Here is a 16,883-nt window from a genome sequence, read left to right on the forward strand (position 1 = left end):
CCCTCCTGTGGTTCCTCCTGGTTTTTTCTTGGGAGAGTCCGCACGCTTCCTGATTCAGCATCTCAGCTGAAACTAAAATTGGAATCCACTCGTCAGATGATCGCCGATTCCCCTCGCTGCTGGGCGTCTCATTCCTGACCCCGCGGGGCCAGGGCTGCTCCGAGAGCAGTGGAAAAGGCCATTAAACAGCTGTACGACCAGGAACTTCATGGCAATTGTGATCAGCGCTAGAAAGGAGAAAGACTATTAGAACGTACGGGGACTTACCCTAGGGGGTTAGGGAAGGCTTCCTGGAAGAGGTGGCATTTAAACTGATATTGGGATCCTGTAGAAAAGTTAGCATTTGTCACTAGGGTCCGGGTGGTTGGATAAGGGGGAAGGGCATTTGCTAAGATGAGGCGATTTAAAAAAAATGGCTTCTGTAATTAGAGTTAATTGCAGAGTAGAGGTTTGGTTAACATAATAAAAATTTTTTTAAAAGTAGTAATTAGGTAGTTTATTTAAGTGATCAGAAACAGCAAATATATATATATTTGCTACTAAGTCTCAAAAAGTTTTCTTAAGGCGCTACAATTGTTGCTTAAGGGTAGTTAAAAAAATTATACCAGTAGTTGGTTCGTACAGAGCCACTGAGGGCTGGCAGGGGGCCGCCGTGACTCCAGTATCTGAACGAGGGGTGAGCCATGTGAGGAGGCAGGCAGGGCCTTCTGCACGAGTACTGATTAGGACTCGGGGCCAGATTCTGGAGCAGCGGGAAGGTTTGGTGCACGTGATCAGGAGAGCCATGGGGGTCAGAGTTGCTGTTTTAGAAGATGACTCTAGTCGCCACGAGGACCGGGAGGGAGGAGGCTACTGCGGGAGTCCAGGGAGAGATGGCGGTGGCCGAGACTGGTGCTGGCAGTGGATGTGGGGGGAAAGTGGATGGGCTTTGTGGATGTTTAGGAGCTGAACCGGATCGGGTTTGGCGACCGGATTGGGTGCGGAAGGCCAAATGGTGATACTGAGAACGGAGGAAGCACATCCTGGAGAACCAGGTTTGTGGGGAAGGTGAGGAGTAGGATTTGGACTGACTTTGACGTTCCTGTGAGGGGTCTAAGTGAAATATCAGAGCTCAGAGCTCAGAGGAGGAGTCCGACTGGAGAGGCACCGACCTGCAGAGGGTACCTGAATCCACGAGAGTGGGTATGGTTTCTCTGTTTCTCCATAGGGGCGAGTATTAGACTTGGAGTGGACGGTTCTTTGGTGATATTGCTCTCTGCTTGGCCTCTCTGGCCCCCACCCAGTAAACGTTGGTAATGCAGGATCCACCCGATCACGTGACAACCCCAAACTGCCCACACTCATTTCCCAATGCTGCCTCCACGTGAGAGCTTGAAGCCTAGAGAGGGGGACTATAGAATGAAAAGAGAAAAGGCACCGAGTCCAAAACTGAACCCTGAGGTTACGTAGAGGAAGAGGAGCTGGCAAAGGCAGCTGAGAAGTGGCCTGAGAGGCAGAAGACGTGCTGGGAATTTTAACGAGAGGGAAGTCAATTGTATTGAATGATGCCTCGAAGTGGGGCAGGGAACCCAAATGTGTCCACTGCTTTTCAGAGCCTGGAGATGGATGAGGACTTTAGCAGTGCTGGGCCAGTGAGTGTGGACGTGGGGTGAAGCCAGGGCGAGGTGGGTCGAGAAGCAGGGGGCCTTGTGTACATCTGTGCGTGTGCGTGCATTTATAGATGCAGGCTGCACATCCTGGGTTCTCTAGGACAGCACCATTACAAAATTTAATTCTTTCCCACCAAGGAAATTAACTTTTATAATGTACCTAAGTAGAATTTAACTTTTGTTATAATTTTCATATAAATCATAAAATCAGAAGAACTATCAAATTAAGACTCCTCATCATAGTTTTTAGTCATGGAAATATTTGTTTCCTGTTCCCAAGCCCTCCCCACCCACCCCGCCCCATGTTTTTAAGAAACATAGCCAACGAATCCTGAATAGTACAGTAATGCTTCCCTTACTCAGGTAATACTAAGGACTGAGTTGCAGCCTCGAGGGAAATTCTAGGAGTGGAGTTCCTACAAGTCCTGAGCAGGGGCCGCTGCTGGCATAGACCGCTGTGAAGACAAGCAAAGAATGATCTTGGCCTGAGGGGCCTCCCAGCCAGGTGAGTCACTCCTGAATAATGAGGCACAGTCCTACTCAGCCTGTTTCTTTGAAACGGGAGGAATAATCAGCTGGATTGAATATTACCCAGGGGGGAAAAAAAATTGTGTGAGAGGATTGTGCTCCTCAGTTCTCTCTGAGTCATAACCCGGCAGATCTGTCTGCTACTGCCTGTGGGCGTTGGACACTTTCTTTATTTTTCAGTAGTTTCCTGAGTTGCTCCATTTTGTACTTCTGTGTCTTAGGCGGTGACATGATGGATTCTGCGCTCTGTTGTTTAGTTTCGCCTGTGTCATAGCTGGTTGGAAGAAAAGTCACAACGCAGTGCACACGCATTCACACACACACACACACCCCAAAGTCAGTACTTCTCTCCTACGTGTTCCGGGCCCTATTCCGCATCCCACACATTTCTTCTTTTCCTTTAATGATGTCTGACACTCACGGAAGCGATTTCATGCCCCGCCAGCAGGTCCCAAGGTGCAGTGTGGAGAACATTGATTTGAAGGAATGCAAAGGAAACCCACAGGCCACTGCTGGTAAAGGGGTGACTAAAAACAAAAACTGGCGAGGTTAACTTTTGGGTCAAATTAGCCATTCAAATGCAACAAAAGGGCCCTTTGCTGCCAGCTGTCCGGCAGGCCACGAGGTAGCCACAGTGGCAAGGTGGCCGAGTACCACGGGTGCGTCCCAGGCCGGGGCCCCACACCTGCTTAGAGCACACCTGCAGCCTGCCCACAGAAAACGGGCCCAAGCCCCATTTCACGGTGGCCTGTGCCTCCCTCCAAGTCGCTGTTTTCCAAACTGCTGTTCGGAGCCTACGAATGAGTCATGAAAACAATTTCGTGTGTTTCAGACATCATTGGGGGGGGGGGGGGAAGCAATAGAATAGAATTTAAAAAGTAGAATAGAAAGTGAAATACATGGTACATAGTAAAGACAAACATCGACTTGTTTCAAGTGTGTGTGCTCTATACGGTGTGCGTGGTAATGTGTGGTGTGTGGTGTGTGTGTGGTGTATGCGTGTTGGGTTCTAGTCAGAAGTGGCTTTTCCCTGAGGCTAGTTAAGCTGTGACTGCAAGGGGCTTAGCCCCTTGCAAAGCCCTGTACTTATTTTGGCATTTCTGATGCTATACAGCATTATTTTTCTTTTCTTTCTCTCTTTCTCTTTCTCTCTCTCTTCCTCTCTCTCTCTCTTTCTTTCTTTCTTTCTTTTTTAGATGAGGCAACACTTGGTCGACCTCACAGATTGCGAGGACCTTGTCAGCCTACAATCGCTTGTTTTCTTATTTTTATTTTTTACACCTACAGCACCTGGTCTCCCATCCAAGGACTAACCAGGCCAGACACTGCTGAGCTTCCGAGATCAGACAAGGTTCGGCTCGTTCAGGGTGGCCGTAGGCTCATATTGTTTTTCTTAAAGATAGATAAGCTTCATTTCTCTTTAACCCTGGACCTGTTTCAGGTTGTCACGTAGCATACTTTACTTCCTGTGAGTTGCAGTCAAACATGAAAAAAACGAAACGAAACCACAGCAGCCAGTGTCCTCTTGCTAAAAGGCAAATTTGATATTTTCACTCCTTGCATAATCTTTCCAGGCTCCCATTACCCTGAGAATAAAATGCAGACTCCTCCTCACAAGGCTGCCTCCTCTTGACCCTGCTTTCTGCTCCAGTCTTATTGGGGCAACTCTTTATTCCTCTTTTTTTTTTTTTTTTTTTTTTGCCCCTGCCAAGCTAAATTAGTGTCCTGCCCTTAAACTCTGTTCACTTTGTCATTGTAAGGCCTGCACACAAATGCCGTTTCCTGGCCGCCCTTTTTTTCCTTCCTAGACTCTGCCCCTTCCTCTAGGAAGACTTTCCTTCTCCCGAGCGTGGGCAAGGTGACCCTCCAGAAAAGCCCGCAGCATCTTGGGCTTCCACCATCACAGCGCTATGACACCGCCCTGAGGGTTTACTCGTCCCTATGCTGTGTGTGACCCGGCTCCTGCCGTGCTGACCTCAGCAGTACTTACTGTGCTCTTACGCCATTCCCCTGCCGGAAGAGGCAGCCCTGAGGGTGTGGGAGGTGCAGGGTTGAGGGTGGGGACCCCAGTGGGGTGAGAAGGGAAGAGGCAGAGCACTTGGGCACAGAAGAGCACCGACCCCAGCCCTCTCCGTCCCCTGCAGGCAGGGCTCAGCGGGAACCAAAATATCAGAGCGTGGAGTGTGAGGTTTTTGCTGTGGATTTTTGCGGTGGATTACGGGATGTGACCACTGGGAACTCCCCAGCTCCTGCCCCGACCCCAATACGATGTTTTTCCAAGTACTCACAATGAGTTTTTGTGTGTGATTCCTTAGGCAGAGCTCAGAGAATTCCTGAGATCATGCTGGGGTGAAGAGAAGGAGGTTCTAAGAACGCAGGTCCCCTGAGCCGACATCTTGGGTCACGATGTGGATGGACCTGAATCAATCGCACTTTGATCAGCAAAGGGAAAGGGGCCCCAGCTGACTTGGAACGAATGTCCGAATGAGTCAGCGTTGATTCAGCACCGCCTCCTTATCTCGTCAGAGCCGCCCTTGTCCCAGAGCTTCGCCTGCCTCTGGACCCAGCTTCGGGCATTGCATCTCTTTTCAGAAATTAAACAATACCTCGAGCATCCTGACATGCCCAGTAAGTACAAGCAATCTTATGATAAAGCGAGTGCACTTTAAGCAAAAAATAGTTTTTTCCTGCTCACCTCTACTGTGCTAGTGGTGGTAATGGTGTTTTGCATAAACTCTCTGATGTGTGAATGCATAAAGAAGCATATATCGTAATTTTCTAATGATGTTTATTTGCAATGAACTAGTAAAGCAAGACAACTGGGTACTATTTACACGCATTCCCTCATCCTTAAGACAACTCCTTAGCCTAGTAGACCCCGTTTGAAGACTGCAGGGTGAGATCTGCAGTTACCCTGACCCCTCCAGACACCGTAATTGCCCTTGGCCTTGCTCCCAGGCTCTAAGTCTGAGGTGTATTGGACGTCGCTCTATTTGTCTGGGGGGTGTGGAGCTTGCCGCATTGTAGTCAGTTTGTTATTGCCTAAGTGCAAGGTGGATGAGGTGCACCTGGCCCCGGGAGGTTTCCCTGGGCACCTCCAGGCTAGCCAGTCAGCAGAACTACCCCAGCCTGGGGTGCATGAAGCTGGGGTAGGAGAGGGGTAAGTCGGGCGGGAGGAGTGGCTCTATGAGTCTGGGCTTGAGGCTGTCTGGGATGGCTCTTAGTATCTTGGCTTCATCATCTGCAGCTCCTCCTTCAGCGCCCCAGGTGACTGACTCAGGCTCTGCAGGTGGCTGCCCACTGCCAAGCTTGTGTCTGTCTCTTTAGCTACGTGAACGTGAATGACGTTCCCAAGAGGTGCCTGGGTCTGGGCTTTCTATCAGTTTGCGCACATCGTGAATTCGTGCCAGCATGATGGAGGGACAAAAACCTTTGAACCATTTGGCTTATCATCTTATATAAAAGGACAAACAGCTTGGTCCCTAACAAGCTTTGGACCCTTGCCAGAACTAACCCTGGCTATCAGCACAAGCAACTTACAGATGCAAGCAGACCCTAAAGGCTCCTCTAATTTTGCTTTTTCTCCAGCTTCAGTTCACAGACCGAGACAAAGAAGCCTGCAGTTAATTAGCGGCATCCTGGGTACCTCCCTTCAGATAATATCCAAGAGGACTCAAGCTTCCCCTATGTCAGCACAGATGTTGACAAACCCCAGCTGCCCTGCCCTTTATAACCCAATAAACCACAAACCCTTTACCCTTCGGGGCCAGCCTTACTCTCAATGTGTGGCCTTTTCCTCACTTGGAAAGGGAACGAAGCTTTTATTTACTTTCTGACTTTGTGAATTCTTTCATGCCCCCGTGTTACCGGCTCCCTAACAATATAGGTAATCTAACTTTTAGAAAACAGTGGAAAAATACTTAAAAATATACGTCTTTTAAAAGGTTAACAGAACTGAAAGCAGAATAGCTCTTAGGGGCTGAACTGCGACCTTCAAAATTCCTGCATTGAAGTCCGAACCCCCGTACCTCAGAATGTGACTGTATTTGGAGACAGGGCCTTACAGAGGCCATTAGGGTAAAATAGAGTCGTCAGGGTGGCCCTGATCCAATATGACTGGTGTCCTGATAAGAAGAGGTGGTTAGGCCACAGACCCAAACAGGAAGACCATTAAGACAGAGAGGAAATTGCCAACTGCAAGCCAAAGAGAGGCCTCAGGAGGAATCGACCCAGCCGACACCTGAGTTCAGATTACGGTCTGCAGGCTGTGCTATCGTTTAAGCCACCCAGTCTGAGTATTTTTCGTTAAGGCAGCTCTGGTCAGCAGTGACCGTGTTGTTAAGTTCTGTATTAACTTTTATGCTGGGGAATGGCGCCCTCTGCTGGATCTTTTTGTTAAAAGCCACGTGATGCCCTGAAAAATCTCATGTTTGAACAGTACAGAATTAAGAACAAAGTACTTAGGCGCTTCCTTATAGACTCCTTTATAGAATCTACATAGGATAAATAATACAGAATCTTTTGTGGAATAAATACCATAGAATCTATAGACCTCTTTATAGACTCCTTCACCCGTAATCAGGGTTGGTATGAAAAATATTTAGCAACTGCTGCACCTCTCAGCTGTGCCTCCCTACTGTGCCAAGCAGAGGGACTGGACCCCGGGGGAGGTGGTGGGGAGGGTCCCGGGGGAGGGCTGAGTGCCAGGGCAGGGTGGGGAGGGACCTGGGTGGGTTGGAGGAGCATTGCTGCACCAACCTCTCTGGGAAGTACAGCCATGCTGGGCGTCTGGCTGAAGATCGGTTTATAATCACATAAACATGGCTTCCTAATAACTCCTTATGCAACTGCAAATCTTTAACTGAGCCTGGTGCACCTAGAAATGGCCCACAAACAAGCAGGAAATCACGGTCCCGCTGTGGCGTGTGGTTGTTCAACACACGTCTCTGATAAATCGGCTTAATGCTATTAACCTCGCCATCTTCCCGGTGGTCAAGTTGCATCGCCGAGGCTGCAAGCCCAGAGACCGAGTCCGGTACATGGCACTCAGAGTGTTACGCTTTCCACCCCGTTCAGCCGGTGTCAGAGGGCACTCCAAGCCTTACGGGCTCCAAAAGCTATCGCGAGAATGATAAAAATCAGCCCTTAGCATAGTGCTTGGCACAGAGTAGGTGCCCAATAAGTATTTTTCAAAGAAGCAAATGGCAATTGGATAGCAGGCAAGGAAAACCTTGGCAGCCTGTGTTCCAAACTTGGGTAGTCACTTGCCTCTGCAGAGCAAAGATTTTGCTTCTATCGTCCAGTCTGGGGAAGATGATAGCATGTTTTCATAATGTGCGCAGAGCGCGCCTCTTCTGGACACACATGATAAAAGTTGGGCGAACGTGCAGAAAAGTCTAGCCCATCTGGCCTCAGCCTCCATGACCCAGTCTGATAAGACGACCTGGCATTTGACATAGAGACCGTCCTGGCATGTTCAGGCTGCACAGAGGGGAGAGTGTGGTCAAACCATCCCCCTTTGGAGGGATAAGGTGGCCCCAGTGACTCCTTACCTGGACCCGCGTCACTCCGGCACCTGCGTATTCAGCAAGCACTTCCTGTGTTCCATGTGCCCAGCATGTGTAGGGGTTACAGCAGTGACCCGAGGGACAGAGACCCTTCTTTCTGGGTCTTAAGTGCTCACGGGGGTGGGGGTTGGGGTGAGGAGGGGAGAGAGACGATTTCACAAGTGCTCGTAATTGTGATGAGGCTAATTCAGAAAGAAGTTTGGGGTAAGAGCGACTCGAGAAGGGGAAACTGAGCGACTTCAAGCTGGGAGGGGCTGCAGAGGAAGGCGTGTGTGACACAGTCACCTCCAAAGTGAGACTTGGAGCGGGAAGAGAACGGGGTGCTGTGGGGGAAGCAGCTTAGGGAAACAGAACAACCGGAATAGATCCCCAAGGCAGCACGCGCCATCAGGCAGGGCTGGGGGGTGGCGCGTGGGAACTCGAGTCCAGCTGTGGGGCTGTGGGTTTTGCTTAGTTCCCAGAAAGGCGTCCTCTGCTCACCAAGCCTGGGCATGGGCTGCACTGGCCCAGAGCATATGTCTTCCCTAAACATTCGAAGAACTGGAAGGATGCCAGCTCATCAGATGCCAAAGCCTCTTTGCCAGTTGCCCATCGCAGATCACTGTCTCATCTTTCCCTGTTTACCTACACGTTCTGTTCCCTCCACGCAGGTAAAGGTCTTGACTTTGCCCCTCGGGGATATAGCATGAACTCTCACCTCCTCTGGATCCTACCAAATGCCTAGTCTGCTTACATTCCATTAGAATTGCTCAAGAACTTGGTTTGTCTTGGTCGTCACTTTATGCTCCGTGCGTGGCACATAGAAGGTGTGTAATTGAATGAACCTGTTTTCAAAAACGTGGAGACCTCTTCAGGAGAACACCTCTTACTCGGCCTGAATTCAGTCCCGCTGTACACCCACTTAGCACCTGTATGCACGCCGTCTGCAACCCTCAAAGGTTGACGTGTGCTCTGAATTGCCCGCATCTCTCCTCTCTGGAGCTGTGTCAGCCCTCCGGCACCGCCGAGAAGGCGCCAAGAAAGCAGCCTCAGAAACCGACGCACGGAGGACAGTGCTCTGGACCCTGCAGAAGCAGCCCTCGTTACTCCGACCTAGCTTATCAACTCCTAGTTCGTACACAGTGGTCACGAGTGCTGATCTCTGTCGTCCTAGCTTCCCGAAGATCTGATACCGTGAAAAGGAGGCGTGGGTAATTGAGGGTGGGGCGAAGAGAAGGAAAAGAGGGGTCCAGGAGGCTAGAAACGTGCACGTCATTGACAGATGACGGTGTGTTGCTAATCTACCGTCACGATAGCTGGCGTGTGAGAAGGGTTTTCCCAGGTTTCAATCAGGACTAGATTAGCCTCGGGTGCCGCTGTTCCGGCTCGCTCTGCAGCACGCTTCCAGGGGCGCGTGGCATATAGACAGTCTGCTTTTTTGTTCCGGCTCATCCTTGGCGGTGGCCCCTGTGAGGTCAGCCCTGAGCCAGGCTGGCTCTCTTCCATGTCCTCCTTCTCAGCCTTAGCTTCTGAGACACCGTGGAGCTGACGTTGGCAGCTCTGATTCCTTATAAAAACCGGAGAGCAACTCTTAAGCATTCTTTCTCAACTTCTGATTAGCCGCAACTCGGTGGTCACTCAACCTCGAGTGACAATTTTCTCTGTGCATATGTTTACAATTGAGAAATTCCTGACTTACACAATACGGTATTCTTTTTTCTTTTTCTGGCGCCTGCCTTGTGGTTTAGATATCATATTTAACTTATCCTTCCCCGAAGGGTCAACTCAGCTTTGGTGTCTTGCTCCATCCAGGTCTTTTCCTACATCCTTCCACAATCCGAAGTCCCATCCCTCTCTCAGCCAGGCTCCTGCCTTAGGTTCCACCCTAAAATAACTCAACTATCATTGTAAATATGTCGGATCGCCCCGCTTGTATAATTTCTGTTTTCTGCGAGCAGACCATAATCCACCCCCCACTCCCAATACATCAGCAAATATTTAGCAACTTCCTCTTAATTTGCCCAATATTCTGTAAAGTGTAGTGGGGGTACGAAGACTGGAAGAACTCATCCCACAAGTCGGAGTCACCTGAGCATATGTGAATATAGGAAAGTGTGGGGTGCACAGCCCAGAGCGGCCGGCGGGCGCTGAGCGTTGGTTCACCAGCTCTCTCCTCAGTGATGCTCAGGAAATACGGTATTTCCAGACCTGAGGCATCCCCATGGTCTTAGCCGTTGTTCTTCCCCTCTCCCAGCCAAGGAAACCTATGGAATTTAGGGAGTGATGAGGCATGATCAAAGGGACGATCTTAAATATTCTCCACTCTATTTCTCAGTAGAGTCATCATTTAGACATGGCAATACTTAGAGTGGCAAATCGCCACGTCACGCCTTGTACTGAACCCCATTCACGTGGCAGAGGGAGCTGTAGCTAAGGATGGCCATTTAAGATAAGGTCATTTTCTGCGTACAGATCACACTTCAAAGAAATAAACCCTGTTCTTGAACTGCCTTGACAGCTGGTTGCAACCGGCAGAACAACACCGTGCCGAGAGATAAACTCTTGAAAAGGGGCAGTAGCCCTCCTGTTCTTGGTTGACTGTGGTCCGTCCTCACTCGGGAGGACTGTATGAATGCATGTGTTTGCATAGTCAGACTTGGAGGCCAGACTGTGCTTTCTGGGCTTCCCTGATTCTCCATTTCCTTGTGTTGAAACATGGGGATCTTAATTCCTACTTCGTGAGACGTTATCATGGAAATTCAATAAAAATAATTTTGTGAGAGCCCTCAGCACTGTGCTGGCATTACATGGATGCTCGATAAATATTTGCTGGTTGCGGGAAAAAAAGGTATTTACTTAAGAATCTGCTTCATAATTTTTCTTACTAAAAGTATAAAGCGTTATCTCCAAGTAGGTCTCATGCTAACGTAAGAACAGGTGGAAACTGTCTTAAATGGAATGGCCTAAAGAAGTATGTTCATTGTCGCTGTTCCGCGGGCTGCAGTCCTTCCAGTATGTTCCTTGCTTCCTTACCTTCCACCAGAGATTGTCCTATGGGTGAGCTTCCTTAGCTGGGGCTGTGATAATTAGACCAAGGTCACGCATCTGTCCCCTGTGGGCCAGTTAGCACAGCTTGGCTGCATGTCCACACACATTGATTTTAGCCCAGCTGACAGACTCACAAATGTGTGACTACGTCCCAAAGGACACCACGGGGGAGGGTTTCTGTGGGTCTGGCAAGTACCTCCCTTCCGCTGGAGAAGCAACGCCCCCGACTGCTCCGTCATGGTCATTGTGACCTTAAGGTGGCGCTGTTTCTCAAGGAAGAACGGTGTGGGGATGCTGGTACCTTATTTTAAAGAGCATGTGAAATAACAGAACATCATTTCAGGTACATAAGGAGTTGGAGAGAATCTTCAAGATAATTTGATGCCGTTCCCTTGCTTCCCGGGCAAGGAAACTGAGACTCGGTAATAGGAAATTCTTGCCCGAAGTCACACCTCGGAGTCAAGCCGAGACCCAGGTCTCCCAGATCGGAAGCGTTTTTACAATTTTCTCTACGCTAAGGGTTTCCTGGTCCCAAATAATTACCGAGCAACAAATAATGCCTGAAATAAAATCGAATGAACCATTGATATCTAAATTGGTGATATTTCCAAAGAATTAAATTGTTATTGAATTTCAAATGTCTATTAGTCCTAACCTCAGGCCAGATTCAAGCTGTTTTGGTTTTTATTATAAAAAAGCATTTTGATATATCTATGACTTAATGGATGATTGGTTTTTCTTTCCCATACATCTGAAAGAAGAAAAATAATTGATATGAGTGGAATTTAATTCTCTACTGACTTTTTTGAAATGTCATTAAGCGTGATTTCCGTTTAAATGATCACAATTGGGACGACGTGTGGGTTTTTAAAAACGTGGGCATAGATAGCAGCCTGATCATGAAAATAATTAGAAGGTAGTTTTTGGCCCCTTTTATAATTCATGGAAAGTGGAGCCTGTTAGGGAGTGGATGTGGTAAGTATACCCCATGGGCACATACAAAATCTGAATTCAATTTTTTAGATTTCTGCTGTGGAAATTACTTTTTTTTTTTAAGTAAGTTTTTGTTTACTTTCTGGGGACAGTGAGAATGGAGGAAAGTCACAGAGTGTGTGCTGGGTTCTCACAGTGGGGGTCATCGAGGCATGGCCAGGGAGCATCCTCCAGGTGTTTGGAGCCCGTCTCACAGAATTCAAGGTCACTAAAGAAAGGCAGAGCTTGTACCTCTGCTCTTGGCATCAGTTAAAACTTTCTTGAGGTGCTGATTAAACAGAAAACATTGTCTCAGTGAGAACACCATCGTTTCTCCCATTCGCCTTGCAGAGGTTTATTATTATTATTATTATTATTATTATTAATTTTTTATTTTTACCGTTTTTGTGTTTTTCCCTAAAGCACAAAGGGAGTCTAACGAGACCAGATGGTTTCTAAAATATGGATTCGGGAAGACGATTTCCGTCTTCTGAATTGTCTAGCCGGTCAATTAGACTTTTCTCTCATTGCATTTTCCTATGCTATAAGAAAATTTCAGAATCTTTAGGCTGTGATCTGCCCTTTATTTTACCTTTATCTGTGCTCTCGTAAGTGACCGCTTTGCTACATCAGCATCACTAAGGAAGTGGTGAGAAACGCAGAATCTCGGGCCCCAACGCGGACCTACAGAATTAGCATCTGACATGTCGGGGTTCCCCAGTCAGTCCTGCTCCCGTGAACTTCGGAGGAGCTCAGACAAGAACACGTGGGAGAGCTGGAACGACCATAAACTTTTACCTCAGTTCAGTCTCTATTTCCTTGTCAGTGTCTTATCCTTCCCCACAGAGTCACACTCATTCGTGCGATTCCGCAAATATTTATCGAGGCTCGTGATGTGATGGGCACCATTCTGGGGGCTGAGAGTGAAAATCCTCGGTCTCATAGAGCTTACGGGGGCAGATGGAAAAATAAGCTACGCTTATTTAAAATGTACAGTGTGCCATGTAGTGATAAACTGTGAAGGAAAATAAGACAGGTTAAGGGGGACGGGAGGGTGGGCGAGGGGGTGATTGGGGAAGGCCTCTGGGCAGATGTGGGAGGAAGTGAAGAAGCAGCCATGTGCGGGGCTCGGGGAAGTCCTCCTCCTCCTCCTCTCAAGTCACTGCTCGGGTCACTGTGTGCCAGGGTTGCCAGACTTAGCGAATAATAATACAGGATGCTTCGTATTTTTGAGTTTGAATTTCAGATTAAAATAATTTTATTCTGGATATAGTATACTAATTTTTAATGTTATATTTAAATATAACTTAGTACATATGTATATGTACTAAAATATAGGATAATTCTTTAGTATATCCCATGCGACATTTGGAATATATTTATAATAAAACAATTTTTTTCATGGTTTAGCTGAAATTCAAATTTATCTCGGTGTCCTGTACCTTCTCTGGTGACTTTCTGTATGACCAATGGCATTGGAGCAAGCCATGGCTGGAGGAGATGGCCTTCTCAGCAGAATCCCCATTTTCTTTCTCTGTCAGCCTGCACCTTGCTGCCTAGGCCCTGGCCAGGGGCACTGGGAGACAGTGGCGGTCTATGACCTAATTGCCTTATCCCCACAAGGTAACACGTAGATGTGGTCCCCCTGGACCTATCTTCTGTAGTCAAATAAGAATCTTCTGAACAAAATACTCCTAAAATGTCTTTTCTGTTAAGGAAAAAACCCCACATCTTAGAATACCTCCATTTATGCATTCCATTGTGAGTGTCATCCTCTGGGAAGAAATTGCTAATCATCCCTTTGTTTGTGTACTTCGGGAGAAACTCGTGATTTGTTTTCAGGAAACCTCCACACAATGCAGCGTTTGCAGTTTCAAGTCCTGTTTCTGATATGAGATGTATGACCTCCAGCCTTTTCTCAGAAGAGTCTATGGTGAAATATCTGTGTGTTTGTGCTTGGTCGACCTTCCAAATTTAAATAAGAGGAAATCTCTCTCCCCTCCCCTCCTCTTTTATTTGCTTTTAAAAAACTATACCAATTGCCAAGGTTGTGACTGCTAGAATAACGACAGCATTATGTCGCTTGGAGGGAAGTTTCTAGAACTCAAAGCTTTTGTGTTTTCTAATTCAGGGAGTGATGACTGTAAACAGATCACATGACTTAGCTAAGATAACCAACCCGAGGGGCCACTTTGACAGTCTTCTTCTTTCTCATACTTTTGAATACCAGCCATCACTAGTTAAAATAAATGACTAACACCCTACAAAACAGACTTCATTTGCATTTCCTAATAGCAGGTCTCTCCAGCGAGAAGTGGAGCAGAACCTCCTCTTTGCCTCCTGACTTGGGACCTCCTCCCCCGGCAGCAGCGGGTGGCGGTAGGGACCCAGCCAGCCTGCTGCAATGAGTTGTAGGTCCTGAGCTGAAAACGTGATGGGTTCCTGGGATGAGGCCAGAGTCTGCCAAACAGTAGGATACCTTTTACAGAAACATATTGCACATGTAACAACACTATCAACTCAGCTTTGAAACAGTTTCAGATATATTGATTTTAAAGTACTGCTGACTAACAATTTTTTCCCAAGTGATTAGGGATACGTTTTATCTTTGCTTCTAGGGCTCTCTTTTCAATAAAAAGTGAGAATGCCTATATGAAAAGAAATTAAATAGCTGTTTAAATTAATCCAGGCTCTTTTGGGGGTGTAAATGAATTTAGAATTGTTTTCTGCCATTCCCTAGTGCACTGGGGAGTATATGTTGAACTAGCTGGTTTACAGTTTTAAAAACAATTTTCAAAATTTGGGGTAGTGAAACTGATTGCTGTTGTTGTTGTGTGTGTAAGTTGCATTTGTATCTTTCACATTCTACAGGCTTTTCTACTCATTAGCTATGACTTGGATTTGTAAAATTGGGACTCTCTGTTAGAAACTTCAGGATGACAATAAAGTGAAATTCTCAATAAAAGTGAAAAACAAGAAAACCTACCACCAAAGACCAAATGAAAGCAACTAGCCAACCAACCAAACAACCAAACAATCAATAACTAAATAAAAAAAAGAAAAGACAACTGTATTTTAATTACTCACTGAGATTTAGCAGAATGAATTTGAAAAGATTTAACTTTATAACAGTGAGTTCTTTAAACCTAAAATTTAAATAGGAAGATTGATAACAATATTACATTTTTTGCTTATAGTTTTTCACATTAACTTAGGAATAAAATTATACATAATTTGCACATAAACTATAGAAGTCATGCTACTTGTCATAGTTATATATTTTTAAATATCATTGTTTTCTTATAAGAATAGTGATGCATCTACATTGTAGCAAATTTAGGACAACGATAAGCAAGAAGAAAATAGAAATCACAGGGAATTGTACCAGGCAGAGAGGCCCTCCCGGGATGTTAGCGTACGTCTGCCTTGTCTATTTTTCCATATGTATTTATTTTTTAAAAACAGTATTGCCTAGGTTCTTTTAAAACTGTCATTTAATTTGAATCTAATACAAGGGAAGGAGGAGACTGGAAGGAAAAGAAAGACGTGATTTTGTAACGACTCATAAAAACACCCAAAACAAAGAACCTCTGGCCAGATGGAGCACAGAGAGCCTCAGTCCTCTGCTGCCTTTATTTATGTCATAGTTACCAGTCCATGGCACCCTACAATTTTCATCATCAGAGTCGTATATATTTTTGAGTGGGTATAAAACACATTTCTGTATGATTTAAGAATGAAGGAATATGAATTCAGAAATAATTTGAAATTTCCAGCCTTGACATCTTCGAACCTTGCAGCTTAATCACGTGGCGTTAGTGGTTAAGACTCTCCTAGCACATTTCTCTCTCTGCTTTTCACAGACGAAAGCGCTCGTCAGGAATAGTCTAGCTCCCAGCCTCCCGTGTTACGGGCATGGATGAAGAAGGAGGAGCTCAGAAGATAACTGCCAACAAATTTACATGCGAGCCCGAGGCCACCGCGAGGGCCTTCTGGGGTCAAAACCCCCTGCAAGGAAATGTGCGGCAAAAGAAAATGAAAAGCTTCACACATTTGCCCCATACATGAAAATAAATAGTTAGAAAATGGTGACTCCAGGACACAAATGTACTCGGCATCATCAGAGAGGCGCTTGATCATCAGAAAGGTGTGCAGTGAGTGGTGTGCCCGCCACAGCTGGCATTAAAACAACAAGAACAAAAATAGCGTGCCTCTCAGCCCGGAGCGTCACCATATTGCACTCAACCTGAGGATATTAATTTCACAGTTTTCGCAGATAAGTTTAAACATAGGAACATGTCGCAAATAAGCAGCGATCTCTGCGAGGCTACATCAGCTGGGACTTCATAGTCTGCAATTTTTAAATTCAGCCGGGTCCCCAAGGGCCAATCAATATTGGTGGCAATTATTCTTAGTACACAGTCCAAATGAAATGGGTGTGTGTGTGTGTGTGTGTGTGTGTGTGTGTTTTCTTTTTTATCAAGGTGGGAGATTGTAATATAGAAATAAGCAAATTCCCCAGGGGATGGCAATTGGGCTGGCTGACAGCTGCAGCAAGGCCTCCTTGGGTCTCTTTTGCCAGCTTCTCTGGAGCGGCCCAATAACGACCCCATTAAGTTAACGCTTCCGAGGTGAGCTGCTATCGATGGTTAGCTCGGAAAAAATCTAGCATGTGTCAAACAAAGAGAGAAGTAAACAAACAAACAAACAAACACACTCGCCCGAGCACCTCCCAAAGCAGCTGCTCGGAGCATCCTCCTATCCCTACACGGTTTTTATTTATATTCTGGTTTCTAAGCCACAACCTCTAGGGGGCCAGTGCTTGGGACACAGGGATGTTTTCACAAAGCAGAGTCAGTTTACATCCTAGAGAGAAAGGGTGGTATAAACCCTTGGAAAAAAAATTTTTTCCGAGATGTAGATACTGAATTATACAAATCCGCAGATTTTAGTCTTTGATCTGTTTTTTTGGGGGGGGAGGTGAGGTGGGGTTGGGGGAGGAGCTGGGGTGTTAACGAAAGGGGGAAGGAGGAACAGAAAATCAGGGGCAGAAGTGGACCTCGAAATGACAGTTCAAGTTCCTTTTCCAAGGGGAGCTCGGGTTTAAGTTAGCGGGCATTCATTTGGCTAGAAACACCAA

General features: G+C 46.6%; 1 long non-coding RNA gene across 1 annotated transcript; it reads left to right on the forward strand.

Moving 5' to 3' along the window:
• The first annotated feature begins 4,202 nt into the window (after window positions 1-4,202).
• Window positions 4,203-6,836, forward strand: LOC107519599. Its single transcript, XR_001599130.2, has 3 exons — window positions 4,203-4,360; window positions 4,493-4,805; window positions 5,766-6,836. It is a non-coding gene; the product is annotated as an uncharacterized LOC107519599 (long non-coding RNA).
• Window positions 6,837-16,883: the final 10,047 nt, after the last annotated feature.

The sequence above is a fragment of the Rousettus aegyptiacus genome, unplaced genomic scaffold (assembly GCF_014176215.1).
Source record: "Rousettus aegyptiacus isolate mRouAeg1 unplaced genomic scaffold, mRouAeg1.p scaffold_m13_p_4, whole genome shotgun sequence".
NCBI lineage: Eukaryota > Metazoa > Chordata > Mammalia > Chiroptera > Pteropodidae > Rousettus > Rousettus aegyptiacus.